At 38.4% G+C, this 15,249-nt stretch overlaps 1 long non-coding RNA gene across 1 annotated transcript; it reads right to left on the bottom strand.

The window, feature by feature from the left end:
• Positions 1-3,522: 3,522 nt before the first annotated feature.
• Positions 3,523-6,658, bottom strand: LOC127780783 (uncharacterized). The gene is made up of 4 exons (XR_008018821.1): positions 6,235-6,658; positions 5,363-5,424; positions 5,139-5,179; positions 3,523-3,757 (listed from the first exon to the last, which is right to left on the bottom strand). It is a non-coding gene; the product is annotated as an uncharacterized LOC127780783 (long non-coding RNA).
• Between the last annotated feature and the right edge of the window lie 8,591 nt (positions 6,659-15,249).

Below are 15,249 nucleotides of genomic sequence, written 5' to 3'. Positions count from 1 at the left end.
CGAAAGCGCATGTAACCTAGTGGTTGCAAGAGCCTCAGTAGCACCTTAGATTATGGGTTCGACTCTCCATAAGAACGAATTTTCCAAGATTTAACGACATTGTGCTTTCAGTGGCGGTGGTGACTTCGTCAATCTTCGAAGATTGGTATGGGTTCGACTCTCCATAAGAACGAATTTTCCAAGATTTAATGACACCTTAGGTTATGGGTTCAACTTCCCATAAAAACGAATTTTCCAAGATTTAACGACATTGTGTTTTCAGTGGCGGTGGTGACTTCGTTAATCTCAAAGATTTGCCGATCCAATCTTCGAAGATTGCTCATAGGGGTGAGTGTGCGTGCGTGGCCAGTCTTCGAAGATGCTCATAGGGAAGTTGCATTAGGATCGGATAGGTATTATATTCTTTTGTTATTTGTATTGGTATATATGGAATGAGTGAAAAATAAACTTAGATAGCATAATTCTTACGAATCCCCCCTCTCTTTTTTTTGGTGGATTTGTTTTTACTTCCTACTAGTGGCAATAATAATATAATAACAAAAATAAAAAGTCCACTAAGTCTGTCTGTAAACTCAAATCCTAAAATCCTACTAGTACTATCTTATGTCTCTCAATTATTACTCGCTGGATACCTTCATGCTTGTGCCTAAATTTTCAGGCTAGATTTTCATCTACCATCATGTCAATGAAATTTGGAAGCAGAATCGAAATATTCTATCTGTTAAAATGAAATTCATGTCTGATAATATCCAGTTTTGAGTTGCCAACTAAACCTCTTAATAATCTTTAATAATGTGTTGTTCCTGGTGGGGAACTGAGATTGTTATTCAACTGCCTTGTGATTCGATATTTAGGCTATTCACGGTGCATCGCTAGCAAGGATTTAACCTCTTAGTTCTACTACTCCCTCCGTTTCAGATTATAATGTGTTTTAATTTTGGTCAAAGTCAAATTGATTTAAGTTTAACTAAGTTTATAGACAAATATAGTAATATTTACATTACCAAATTAGTTTTATTAAATTACTAGAAAAAATACCGTGCGTTGCAACGGGTAAAGTATTTTTTTATATACAATAACTATTAGGAGCTGAGTAATAAACTAAAATATTGGGATCACTATACATTATAATTAAAAAGTTAATAAAAATTAATATTGTTTTTGAGTCGAAAGCCCATTTCTTTCTTCCTTTTCAGCCCCGGCCTAGTACGCTACCTCTCTTTGGCACTACGTCCTAGCTAGTAAGCTACCTCTCTTCGGCATTCAGCTTGCACATCCTACCACTGTCTTCAATCTCAGGAAAGTAGTCCCGTGTCAATACAATACCGTAGCTGATCCTCCCTATCCAATTCGACCGAATGTTTTTCAATCTTCTCGAGGGCTTTTTGATCTATTCTATTTTCTCTTTCCTTTTTTTTCTAAAATCAGAGCAAACCAAACTTACCTATAGAATTAAATTCAACGAGTTAAACGGGCTGAGGCGTGCCGATGAGGACATTGAAAAAAAACGAAACCAAAAAAACGCGACCCACTAAAAAATCAGACAAAAAAAAGCAGGTGGAGAAGGAAAAAAAAGTCAGGCCCACAAAAATGGCCCAAAAAAACCGGACGGAAAAAAGTAGGTGGAGAAGGGATCTAAAAACACCGGGCCCAAAAAAACGCGGAGAAAAACACAGAAAGAAACGGCCGTAGATAAAAAAACAGAGTCGAACGTAAGTTGCTTTTTTACTATACAGAACGGAGATGGAAAATAAAATCGTGCGCTATCAGGATGACGTACGAAATTTAGAGGAAAAACACCTTCAATTTTTATAATAGGTAAAGAATAATTAAATATATTTTATAATAAATTTATTTTGGGTCAAAAATATTACTATTTTTTCTATAAAATTCAAAACGTTTATAACAGTGCATACTAACCTGCCGTGCGTTTCATGCTTATTGGATTGAAATATCCTTTTGAGACCACTGGTAGCTCATAAGTCTGGATTGTTTGAGTGGAATCAAACCAATTTCTGATGGGAAGAAAGAACTAGCTCTTTTCTTCAATTAGGGTTGTTGAAGGTCACAATTACAAATTATATTTCCTGTTAGTGCGTTACAATCGACTAATTGATGCTTGTGAGATCAAACAGCAGTACACGGTTAATATAACACATGGAATGCTGAATCAGAGCTAGGCAATGATTTTGTTCTATCATTTTTGTTTTTCCAGAAAACCGCTGACTGCAGTTATCTCATTTGCTAGCCATGTGCTGTCCAGCCCTCCTGGTGTGTGTTAGGACTTGGGGCTAACCATTGAACTCTATATCGTGACAATGTGTAGTGTTCAAAAGAAAATTTGATGTTATCACAGTCTAATTTTTAAATGTAACAGGGGCAACAACATTATATTCTTTACTCCCTCTGTCCCAAAATAAACGCAACCATAAGTTTTCTTGGCCAACTTTAATCGTTCGTCTTATTTAAATTTATTTATGATTAGTATTTTTATTGCTATTAGCTTATAAAACATGAATAGTTGGACACTATGTATAGACACTATATATATCCAATGAATGGTGTCTTCGAATTAAATTCTCATCCAATCACCTCTTTTCTCTCTTCTTTTATCCACATATTCTTGGTTCTTGTGTAGAGATGGTTTCTTGCATGAGAAATGGTTCTTTCATCTTTTTACCTCCGTTCTTATTAACTCTCTTGTCACATCATATTTTTTTCTTACGTGATAATGTATTTAATGCTATAGACACTAGATAACATGGAGTGTTAGAATGACTTTAGAGCTTGAGCATGACCAATAGTTCTTTATTCTATTCCCATCCTCAGATTTAGAAAATTTTGGTCAAAAATCGCATCCAATAGAATCCCTAACCTGTCTCCTAATAATCCAGGTTCCCAACTCCGGATATCTCGTTCCCCACTTCAAGGGAGCGATTTTTTTTTTGTTCCCAATCGTTCTCTCGTGCGCGCACGGAGAAAAAAATGCGAGATGAAGGAGGAGCTGGCCACGCAGTGTGCGCATAGAGGGAGCAGAAAAACTAATTTTCTCTATCGGTAGTTAAAGTGAGGGCCCACTTTTCATTATGGGGAATCAATTTTAGGCTATCTATTTTTTTCTTATTATTATTATTTTATTATTTTTATTATTTAATTATTTTTTAGGCTATCTATTGTAAATATTATTTTTTTCATTTCCTACTAGCCACCTTTGTCGCGCGTTGCGCGACTTTGTATACCTGTATAAAAGCCTCTCTATACAACCTGTAATTTATAATATGAGATTCTATGTGGTAGGATCAACAGGCTTTTGGTTTCCATATTTCATATCGTCGAAAGATATTGGTGGACTGGAAGTGGTAGGCAATTGACACTTTGTCAGCACTGTGTAATTGGCGGCGGCGTTGTAGTTGTCATTGGTGTCAGTGAATCGGCGCCAGACACTCATGCCACCATTCTTAATCGAGGAGCAGATACTGCCATTGAATGTGAAGTCTCAAATTACAGCATGAGAAGAGAATGAGGAAGTGTAAACAAAGACAGGGCATCAACTTGTGCAGATTAAACATGTCTTTGCTCACAACATATAGCTCCGGTTGTCAGCTGTGGGTATCTATTGGCAACAAAGGGTTCTTAAAAGTAGAGGACGACGATTTGAATTCTCTTCTGATTACTTTGAATAGCTTGATCAAATTGTCTTGGTCCATGTAATAAGCAATAACCTTGTCGGCCATCATGTGCACTTCACATGACTTCGCTGCATGAAACATAAGAACCACACTCTGTCACTCTGAAGAAGTGGTGAATCCAGCAGAAAAAAGGACCTAGGGATGTCAAATTAAATCTATTTGTCTAGGAGGAAAGCCCGTTAGAGTTTGTTTTAGCCAGGTAGCAATATTACTGTACAAATTGTACTTCAGTACTATAGTTTAGATTTTGGAGTCTAATTCTGTTTTGAATGCTCATGAGAAGTAGGATCACCGATCATACTTAGTTATACATAATTATTTTGTCAGGAGGATAAATTGCATAAGAACCAAAAAAAAACCATAGTGTTTTGAACCTTTATCTATTATCTTGTCGACAGAATCTTTGTGAGTGCATGTGCATCCCTTTGTCAATGTCAAAGTTATTGCTTTTAATTAATGAAGAACTGATGTTCTTTCCATATAATTTTTTTACAGGACAAACTAATGGATGGTTTATGATTTGCACTCGAGCATATTAGAATGTGAGCAGTCAAATGTTTTTTCTGTTCCCAAGCTAATGTTGCATGCTCTTTGTGCGTATCGATTCCACTGTAGACACTACTACTTGACAGTTAACAAATACTCCCTCCGTACTCATAAAGGAAGTCGTTTAGGACAATGTTTAAGTCAAACCTTGGGAATATAAATCATGAATTACTCTTAAGTTGTTGAGTTTGAAAATATAAAAATTATATGTATAGATTTGTCTTGAAAAATACTTTCATAAAAGTATATATATATATCATTGTTAATAAATATTTTTATAGTAATAAGAAGTCAAAATTGTATTTTGGAGACCGTGTCGCTGTCCTAAGCGACTTCCTTTATGAGTATGGAGGGAGTACGTAGTAGTTCGCAGTAATAACTCGAGAGACTTATAGAATCATCAGTCAGGCAAAAAACCACTTAAGCCACTAAAGCCAGTGGCAAAGCTATGTTAGATTCACCTACATATACGTATTATAATTTTGGATTCTACTTTAAATTTGATTTCTCTTTCAAAATTACATAACTTGATAAACATTTAGCTAGAATTATATATCGAGATTAACCTATGTTCCGAACAAAAGGTTTAAATATTATGGTCAAGATCAACCTCTTGCTTTTGGTTTCCAATACTTGGGACTTCGCCATATTTTCATAGTTCCAAGAATGTTCTCACATTAACATATAAATTAGTCAATGAATCAAAAGGTTTATGGCTCAATGATTAGAGAAACTAAAATTCTATATCAAATTATGTTACAAAAAAATATGTTATCAAATTACATAACGTCAGACAAAAGATAACACCAGGATAGAAAGCTTGATCAGTGGCCACTCGTTTTTATAGAATCATCAGTCAGGCAAAAACCACTCATGGTTATTCAATAACCAGAGAAAACTTACATTATGCAAAAAGGGCATCCAACTTTGAGTGCCTTCAAACACTGTAAAGGGAAATGCCAAGGCATTATTGATAGAATCAATCATAGCAAATCTGTAATGTTAACCACATACAGATTCAGATTCATAGCGATATTGGAGTATACACAAACAATTAGAACTTAGAGCAGCCATCACACTTGATATTTTGGATGTTAATTAATTGAGATTGGCAAGAAACTTCTAACCTTCAGAAATTTATTAATGGTCGGCAGAACTGAGCCATTACATATGCACATCTGATTTCGACCTGTTATGTACAAAATGTTATAATCACAAATCAGGTTCTAGGAAATTCTATTTTGTAGTCTGCTAGCAAAAGCTATGGTTAGATGGGAATTATAGAAAAATATGTACATGTCAAGTATATCCAAATTTAATTCAATCTAGAGTCTAAAAGAATCTGTCTTTGAACAATTAGGCCCATAAAAAACTTGCTGAGTTAGCGCGCATAGAAAAAACTACAAAAAATTGAGGAATCAATAGTGAAATCTACTTTCCCATAAGAACAAAACCTCCTATTCATATGTGAATAGAGATTAAGTAATGGCATTGCTCTTAGTTTCAGAAAATTAACAGTATTCTTTAACGGGCTGATGAGTGATGGAATTCAACTATACTGAGTAATAACCAAAGCATTTGTTGGATCTGCATATATCATATATGAAAACAAAACAATATGTTTCCAGGTTACAGATTTCACCAAGGCCAAACTGAATAAGTCTTCTGTTAGGTTTTGCCCATTGAAAGCCAGAAGGTATCCCATATTTTTTTTTTCTATCGGCTTATTCGAAAGATCATCTTCACCTGTCCGGTCTTCAATTATTTTACAACATAATAGTGGATGTTTCTGGAAATTAAACTCAAACTACTAAGTAACTGACCATTATGGTTCCATAATTCAAATCAACACTGCCAGTTGTATTTGAGCAGCACCGAGTACAACGTATTGGGAGAACGGACATGTGAAGCAACTCATCAATCTCATAGCAGGAGCAGAGCTATACATTCAGCCCAAATACTGGAGTAGCAAGCAGGAGGAAAGATCAGGTGAACTCACATGGAGTCGGCCTCGAGCACCTTGATGAAAGCTTTACCACGGTCGGCTCGACGGCTGGGTGTCCTCACATGCGTCCATGCTGCCATTGCTCTGGGATGTGCCATAGCGCTTTGAAGCTGGCTTTCTGAAGGGAGGCGAGGAGAGGAGCAGGAGGAGGAAGCGGCGGCAGCATGGCGCTAGGGATGGAGAAAGGACGAGGAGGTGCAGGCGGCGCGACGGTACCGGTGGGGACTAGGAGGAAGAGGCGGTGGCTGGGGGCTGGAGGTGGAGGGCAGGGACGAGGAGGAGGAAGCGGCGCCGGTGGTAGGGACTAGGAAGAGGTGATAGTGGAGAGCAGGCGATGGCATGGCAGGGGAAGAGGTGGCAGTGGGCAGGCGGTAGCGGGCGGCGGCGGCGACGACGATGAGATGAGGCGCGAGGGCGATTCGGCCTCGTGAGCGGATGCGGCGCGAGCGTGATGAGAAGACAAGATAAAGGGGAATCGCGATTTCATCGTAGGGACCTGGAAGGATCTATTTGCAAAAAGAAGTTTTTCGGAGTATCACGAAGAGGTTACACCAAGTGAAGGATTGAACGACTCACGTTGTCTCGAGGGGAAATCAGACGGTCCATATATTTTAGATGACGTGGCCTAATCAGATTGCAAGAAACTTTAGTTCTTTCGGTATTTTAGATATACAGTTTAGGAGCTCCAAAAAACTTAGTGTCTGTTCACTTTGATGCCAAAAGAAACCTTACCAAATTTTGTCATTGCCAAAATTTTGCCATAGTTGCCAGAATTTTGACATAGTTGCTAGAATTTTGGTAACTTGCCAAAATTTTGGCAGGATTTCTTATATAGTTACCAAAATTTGGCAGCAAACTAAATGTAGCCATTTTTTTTGGTAACTTTACCAAAATTTGGTAAGGTTGAAAATGGCATCAAAGTGAACAGGCCCTTAGTTTTGGAATTGATTACTGTCAATGTCTTCGTGATGCTCAGTGGGTTGGACTTGACAAACAAATAAAATTCTGTCAAGAAAAAGCCTACAATTTTCTGTGTGTAGAGCATATACATTTACTAATGCACAGTGCATGTCAAGGAAACTCAACACTGACCAAATAAAATTGTTCCACCATATCTATCTGTTGAGAGCTGCACTGACCTCCGGTTTCAAGAAATACTAATCTATGCAGTCGCACATTCATGCGACTATAACCTCTGCTGTTAAACATCTTTTCTTATTCATTACGTGGATCAATCACATGGCCAGTATATAATGAAGTCGTGCATTCACACAACTCTAACTATCTTGCAATATGTCGTTAAAATGTGTTTAGGGAAGAGCTCCGGAATAAACAGAGTGTTCCTCCGGAGAGAGGCTCCGATGTCCCGGAGCCCCCCCCCCCTACCCCACCCCATCTTCCTGGGAAGGCGACCGAGCTCGGAAGATGCCTTATGGGGCTAACCAATGGCTCCGGAAGGAGGCATAACCTTCGGAATTCTGGAGCACCACAAGGCCTCCGGAGCTATCGCAGGCAGCAGAGAAGCCATGAAGACGAAGCCGAATGCGGAGCAAGGGGGCATAGTGGGTACTCATAAATACGCACTACGCCCTACCCAACCACCTCTGACAGCAGTGCACAGCAGACTAGGTGGGACAGGCGTCACGGGCTGCTGACCGGGAAGCCCATTATCCTCGGGAGGCGGCCCAGCTCCCTTGGCAGGCACATCCCATCCCTGTCACCAGCCGAATTACGAATGGCCTGATGGCTGGCCGCCTTGGCAGCCACCACGGCTCATCTAGAGGAATAGGGCTAGAATCGTAATTCCCATTGTATAACCTTTGTATAAATATGTAAACATCGTCCGTCTTGGACAGATTGAATACACACAGCGTATCCAAAGACACTAGTTGGTTTTGTGCCAACAAAATTTTGACTTAAAAATTAGAGTATGAATAACCATCTTGTTCCCTGCAACTTGAGCCCACTTTCCGGCCATCTCTATTATTGCATGACCCTTTTATCTAGACTTAAGAAATAGCACAAATGCTAATCTCATACTCGCTCCTTTTCTCATTGTATTTCATTGAAAATTATCAACATTATAGAGTGCTTCTTAGAACTTTTTTCAATGTATTATACGTACATAAGTCTGGATAATTTAAATCAGATTTTTTTTTTCAATCTTTCTTTAGTTTTCTCCTTCCCCTCACCTTCTTTCTTGGGCTTTCTCAGATCGGGCTTCTCATTGTGGACTGAGAGGCTTCTACTGGAAGTCTAGAGTCTCATGAAGATGCATGCACTTTGTTTTTACTGTTTGCCACTATATCCAACGGTACACATTATTTCACTGTTAGCATCGACGGCTAATAACGTTTGTATAACGTGGCACATCCTCCTGACGTCGTGAGATTAACCTTTCACTTATGTAGATGCGCCAACACGTACTAGCCAACAGTAGAACTGAAAAGAGCTTGCAAAACATACAATTCAGTCCATTCGTTATTATAATTTGTCACAACTAAGAAAACTGAAATCCCTAAATGTGTAGTGTTCAAAAGAAAATTATCTATGCAATCATATGCAAGGGCAAATGCAAGCATGCAACTGCAAGTAAAAGCACAATATGACTACCATTTACCAGAATGATCCACTGGATCCAACAGTTTGCTCCAAAAGAAAAAACCCAAAGGGAAGTACACAATAACAAAAGTTTGACTGAAATCAATGGTAGGTTATAATTTTCATCAAATAAAAGGCAGATATGCGATGGAATGATTTATTTATGAGAAAACTAAATTTTACACCACATTATAGGTTTGAAAATAACATCAAGGTGATTGGTCAATTACCTGCTAGCTAGAGTTTTTTTCCTGCAAATTTGTATCAACCCTTGTGTTATTCAGCACATAGCACAACCAATTATCAGCTGGATTTGGAAAAAAACATGAACCATCTAAAAATCTGACCTGAAGAGATACCAGTCCTCATTGATATTTAGTTCTTGAAAGGAAGAACTAAGCTCAATGCCGCCAACAAAAATATTGGGTTTTAATTGGTGAAGTTAAATTAGACAAAAAAAGGAAAACAGTGCAAAAAAGCTTGATTGGATTCATCGAACAACCATAGTGAGGTTTCATATTGAAGGAAGGCAAAAGCTTCATAATGCTTAGAGCAAGTATAATAGGAGGCTGTAAGTCGGCTAAATGCTGAGGTGGAGGAGAGAGGAGAGGAGAGAGAGGAGAAACAGGCTGTAAACTTATAGCTCGATTGGACGCAAGAACCAACAAATTATGTGAGAGAGACAAGTGAGCCCTATATTAGTTGTAAATAGCTAACTATTATATGTGTGGGCTAAGAGAAGGCTACAAAGAATCTTATAGCTAATAAGTCTTATAGCTAACAAGTCTTCTGTATTATTAGCCTTGCTCTTTAGTAGGCACAAAATAAATCATGAGTGCAAGGTGGGCAAAAAACCAAGCACCAACCAACAGGCGGTGAAGCTAGGAATAGATCAAGCGTAGGGCTGAGCTAACTCTTCTAGCTAATCATTCTGTAGATTCAACAATTTTGATGGTATTTTGATGAAATCTCAATAATTTTATAGGGTTAAGCCTGGTTCCCAAGCCCTAAATGGCCCAGGCCTCTCTGTGCCCCCTTGCCAATTGATTACCATTTATTTACCATCTGCTTCTTTCTGAGAAACAAACAGGGCGAGGTCTGAAACAAACCTGAAATACTTACTTAACTCACCAAAACTTAAGAAAAGGAGATAGCAGTATTCATTGAACAGAATACCTGTTCTTCATGCAGGGATTAGCCGTCATCTTTCCATGCTGAAAGAATTTCGAACGATTGAAAAATTGTGAAGCACGATCGTCTTATTTTCTTGAAAATTATGAGAAAAATCACATAACTGAAAACCGTGAATGCTTTTCTGTTGCTCCATTGCACAATTTGTTTGGTGTATTATATTTGTTGCAATGCTTGTGGATGGAATTTTCCGCCGTGAGGTTCTAAACACTACTACTTCATTGAGGCAATCGGGGGCTGGTGCTAGGAAGAATAGGGTTAAAACTTAAAATGATGTTGTTTTCTGCTGTTTGTTGGCTTCTTTTGTTTGTGCAATTGTGCGCAATGGTATGATATTTAAAACCAAGCTCCTTTCCAGCCCTCTAAGTGTGATTTTCTTTTTTGCGTCATTTTCTCGGTATATTGGAAGGTGCTTTTGAATCCTGATGAACTTGGAATAATGCTGGAAATGCCGAAATCTTGCTGCATCAAGCTGTAGACAATCTGCAGTGATCTCGACCTTTTGTTCGCTAATGAAGTTAATTCCAATAGTTGTATGTCAGTTATTGGTGTCTTGCTTATAGCCTGGAGTATCTCGGGGTTTGCCCCAGGATGTATAACCCTAAGTATGCTTATCTTAAGGGTTCTGAAGTTTTTGGTAGATGGTGTGAGCCCTTCTCTGTTTTCGGTCTGGCATGTAACTGGTATCCACAGCATAAAAAAACACTATACATGTTTGCCTTCCGTGAAAGCAGGGCCTTACTTACCTCTGGTATAAAAGAAAAAAAATGTGTCTCATTTAGAGAAGGGTTTAAAAGGAAAGATCCCAAGTTACACATATTTGAAATTGTTCAGTCTGCAAGAATGGGTAGATATTTAAAATTTCTCGAGTGCATAACTGCATTTGTCATCAGAAGATAGAATAACTAATTGTGGCTAAAAGTAAAGACGACAACAAGTTGCACAAGTTAATATTTTGGTTTATTAATATATAACTTACTAGGCAATTGACTGGTAGTAATTTCCCTAAAAAAAAACAATCTGCACAAATCTGAAATGCTACAGTTCACATGTGCAACGGCAACCTCCTGATGCTTATACCACTGAGCTACTGAGGCTTTAAGTTGGTCGAGTGGCCGGCTGCATGAACATCATGTGGAAGCCCTGCTTCAATTACAGAGACGACTATTGCTGTGAGCCTGTGACATAAAGTGACAGCACAAAAACGAAGACCCTGCATCTATATCTCTCATCATATCATACCATACTTAAAAATTGAAAACGTTTACGTTGTCAGTCTGTGGGTTTAGTCCGATTCCTCGTCGATTTGAGCCAGAAACTTATTCCATGGGCTGGCCCAGTTTTCTTGGGCTAAAATTGGGTGATGGGCATGAACCACTCAGCTGGTCCATTAAAAAGAGCCATGCTATGCCTAGGCAGCCTTCCAAACAACTTCTAAGCTGAGCTCCGCATGTAAAACGAGATATATCATTAGCACATAATTAATTAACTATTAATAATTTTAAACTTGTAAAATAAAATTATATGATTTTTTAATAAACTTGTATATAGAAAGGTTTTTTGCAAAAAAATATTGTTTAGTAATTCAGAAAAACGTGCTCATAGAAAATGAGTAAGTAGCTAAGCCTAAAAGCCGTTTCAAATGGTGCCCTAGTCAGTTCTATGATTCTTTCACACTGTTGATGGGAGTTACTATTTCCATTTTTGTCTTATGGAATGAGATGACCAGCTGCAGCCTTTTAGGTACAAGCAACACTACTGACCATCTGATCTTTTGCTACCAAGGCAAAATAGAGGAGACACAAGGCAGCAAATTTTCCACACAATGAAGAACATCATGAGCCTTGATCTTTATGAGCCCAGCAAACACATAGTCTTCAGTTGCCAGGATGGACAGTTAGGATTCTAGACTGAAGCATCTGGAAAACCAACAGATTTGCATCTTTCTTTCCTGTGCAGGCACGGGTGCATATAAGTGTAGGGCTTGTGTTTGTATTGATATGGTAGAGCAATCATTAATCACTCTATTGATAGCTAGGAGTACTTATTTTGTCCCCAAATGCAGTAGATGCATTACAATAGCTGGTCCTAAACTAAACCCTACTGATCACTACTCCTAATTGGGCCTGTATATATGATGGCAGTACCTTTCTGTTGTTGAAAGATTACAATTCGTGTATTCTACTAAAAGGAGAGTATCTATCAAACAACATGAGAACAGAAGAAGTGACTTCTGGTGATAAAAGGTGATATTATTGGGCCTTATTGGGGGGTTTTCATCATTTTTTGATTGATCATGTCCCATGCTTGGATCAGACTGTATCTTGTATTGGAAGGATTTAGCATGATCACACACTTTTTCTTCGAGGAACATACACAGTATGGTTGGGGGGATGAGGTGGATAGGACCAATAAAAAAAGTACAGAAAATAGAAAGAAAGATGGCATGAAAAATGAAGTACTACTTCTTTTCTACTCCCTCCGTTTCACAATATAAGACTTTCTAGCATTATCCACATACATATAGATGTTAATGAATCTAAACATATGTATATGTTAATGTGGACAATGCCAAAAAGTCTTATATTGTGAAACGGAGGAAGTATTAGGGAAGTGGATTTTTGTGTTCAGTTAGCATTGTTGTTGTACTAGCATATATATTTTGGTTGGTTGCAGATTATTGTGAAGTTTGAGCCCCATTTTTCTAGCAACTTAACTTTTCCTTTTAGGTAGTATGCATGTGTTTTGTAGTCAACTTAGGTACTGTATTAAACACAACGTGATGATATGGTATCTTCAAGTTAAAAGGATGATGTGCTATCTTACAAAAACACAAAGGAGATAAGAGGTAAGTTTCTTCAGCTAGGTTTGAAGTGCATGCTAACTGTTCTCCTCATGCAGCGATGCCTGAACATTTAGCACGCTCTCTTCGCTGTAAAGACCAGTGCAGCATGCATCGTTGTAAAGTAAGCAGCCATTGTGTCCTAATTACAAGTTTATTAAGTTGTGATCAGAGCATGATCCTTGTTTAACTACACTAATGCCATCTGAACCAAGCACACAAGATCACGGATCATAGCCTCTAGTACAGTTTTCCTGATGTCTTTTCTCTCTCTCTTTTCTTCTCTTTTCTTTTCATTCGTTTTGTCAAGAGACAAGAGGATTGGACATGAGTATGCCTTTTGATAGTGTGCATTCCACTAACCATACCAACTAACACTAGCTAGCTAGATCATTCTTTAAGCAGACTGGACTACAAAATTCAGACATGATCTTTCTGAACAATGGGAGATAATGTTTTGCATTCTTGCAGTGCTACTGCTGACAATCTTTGGGAGCAGGGAAGCCAATGGAATCAGCTAAGATAGAACTGAATGCTCTTGACCCTCTTACAGTACATGTTAGGTGTTGTCCCCACTTAATCCATTAATTTCAATCTTCACTTGTTTAACCTTTACTGTTTGTACCACCTGTAGTTGCTTTGACAAGTTCTATTTCACAGTGGCTTAACACATGGCCTGAGCTTGGCTGGACTCTTCTGATTGGCTTGAGTTTGTGCCTGAACACAAGCTTTGTCTGTAGTTACCTACATTTGGAGTACTAGTGTACTACATATGCAGGTAAAAGTAAACTAACTCTTACTTACAGTGTTCAGATCAAGCTGTAATTAACGAAGTGATTAAAGCTAGGAGTACTAGTTTTGCAGTTACAGTTGAACTAACCTAGAAAGCTTGCAAAGGTAGCGGGCATTTCATCTAAAAAAGCAGCAACCTCAACAACTTTGGGCCAGCTCCCTGCATTTGCATGCCAGCAGTGAACAATCATGGTACATGTTTCAGTTGGCAGAGAGAGAAAGATGAGCTCTTGAAGACTGAACCTTTTTTTGGCCTTCACTTTGGATACTGTTGAGCATTTGACCCTTTTGTTAATACCTAACCACCATCTCTCTGGCTTCTGCTGTTTGCAATTACAACCTTAAGATCTGGAGTAGAAAGCAATGCATTTGCCCCGAAAAGGAGGGTGGTCCATTTTGGTAGATTATCATGTTAAATACAATCTCATGTGATCTCAAATGTAGGAGTAGGATTGTTATCTTTTTAACAGCAGGAATCTGATTAGCAGTGTCACTTGCATGAGGAGTGACTAAACTATGGAGGAGTGCAAGTGCCTGGGGTCAAAATACACATGCAACTTCACTCAGGTGACAGAAAGATGACCACCTGTTTAGCTAAAATATAATTAAAGTAGGGAGGAGAAAGTGAGGCTGAGCATCTTTTCCTAAAAAGAATCATGAAAATAGTATGAAATTTATTTACTCTGTATTAAAATGCAGCTTTGAAATATGATACAAACTTTAGTGAAATAAAGTTCAGATCCATAACAATTCCTGATGCTTAGCTGAACTGAATACAACTGAATAAAAGAATACAACTGAACTATTTTGCGATGAAATGCTACTGGTTGGATTTGATGGAATAGCAACTGAATACACAGAATATATATCCAAGAACCAAATGTCATGGTAATTTCCTGATGAAAATTACCATTGCTCCAGGCAATAGTCTCCTAGACAAATGTTTCAGCCATGTGTTCTCCTGGTCCTAAGACTGAATAGTGCATGTACTTACTGTTGATGAGCAGAGCAGCAGCGTTGGTTGATACGGATAAATACAGTTGTGAACTACCAATCAATCACATGATCTGCTGAGATCAAACCCTGCTGATATTTACCTAAACTGACTGCTTTACTGAAGATTGAAAGTGTTTTTACTGCAATGTTGAGTACAATACAGCTATGAATTAGTATCAATCAATCACATGATATGATGAGATCAAATCTTTCTGATAGTTAGTTAGTTAGTTACCTATACCTGACTGCATTACAGCAGATTAATTGCAAAGTGTTTTTACTGCAATGTTGAGTACAAAATGATCACAGTTTAGGAGCTTGGTCAAGGGAATCTACTACTATTACACGAGTAGCTACTACTACAGTATCTCAAGTTTTAGCTGTCGAGTGGCAGTGACAATTGAAGGTAGGGCCCACCATGGGAGGCAGGGGTGGGCCCACATAACAGAATGGATACTCTACCTCTACCTCTGTGTGCCTGGGATGCCATGTGAGGAGCACCAAGTAGTAGGACACTAGGAGGACGTCAGTCTAGCATATTTCTTCAGATCAAGTGATCAACCACTCTGCTGACTGCTCTCACCAGG

This window comes from Oryza glaberrima, chromosome 7 (assembly GCF_000147395.1).
Source record: "Oryza glaberrima chromosome 7, OglaRS2, whole genome shotgun sequence".
In the NCBI taxonomy this organism is placed as follows: Eukaryota; Viridiplantae; Streptophyta; class Magnoliopsida; order Poales; family Poaceae; genus Oryza; species Oryza glaberrima.
The sequence above is the reverse complement of the archived record's forward strand: the minus strand, read 5'-3'. Positions and strand labels throughout refer to the sequence as shown.